This window comes from Coenobita brevimanus, chromosome 1 (assembly GCF_032717465.1).
Source record: "Coenobita brevimanus isolate Jiangsu-jjx chromosome 1, ASM3271746v2, whole genome shotgun sequence".
NCBI classification, from domain to species: domain Eukaryota; kingdom Metazoa; phylum Arthropoda; class Malacostraca; order Decapoda; family Coenobitidae; genus Coenobita; species Coenobita brevimanus.
The window spans coordinates 8,886,967-8,887,601 of record NC_136954.1 but is presented as its reverse complement, the minus strand read 5'-3'; the positions used below and the strand labels follow the sequence as shown (position 1 = coordinate 8,887,601).

Here is a 635-nt window from a genome sequence, read left to right as displayed (position 1 = left end):
TGAGACTGGTGGAAAGAAGGAAAAAATTTAACTATTATTCTTTTTATCCTCCTATGCTCTCTCTCTCTCTCTCTCTCTCTCTCTCTCTCTCTCCTTTTTTTGTGGGCTGAAGGGAAGAAGAAAAGAAAATATCAAATCTCAACCCTATGGCCCTAAATTATGGAGGGCTTATTTAATTTATAAGGTAATTTTTGATGAAGGGCTCTCGCTGATAATTTGCGTAAGTTTATTAAAAGCCTAAATTTAATTTATTTTTCGTAATTGAGTACACCGCTTCCCGTCCGATCAGCGAAGTTAAGCAACGTTGGGTCTGGTTAGTACTTGGATGGGTGACCGCCTGGGAACACCAGATGCTGTTGGCATCCCTACGTGTCAAGTGGGGTTGGTGGAGGATTAGTGCCCCTCCCTGTAAAACAGTTAACTCTAAGCCCTTGGCCACCCCGTTTGGGATACATGGCGTCTGGCAATGAATGAATGAATGAATGATCGTAAACCGGCCATTATTCGTAAGATATACCGGTCCAGATTTTTGCTTAATCTCTGTGGATTTTTTTTGTGCAGATATACATACATACACACATTCGCACACAGATAGGCACACACCTCCACGCACATGCATACATAAACAGAGCAGT

General features: G+C 41.9%; 1 pseudogene; it reads left to right on the top strand.

Moving 5' to 3' along the window:
- Positions 1 to 242: 242 nt before the first annotated feature.
- Positions 243 to 362, top strand: LOC145417984 (5S ribosomal RNA; annotated as a pseudogene).
- Positions 363 to 635: the final 273 nt, after the last annotated feature.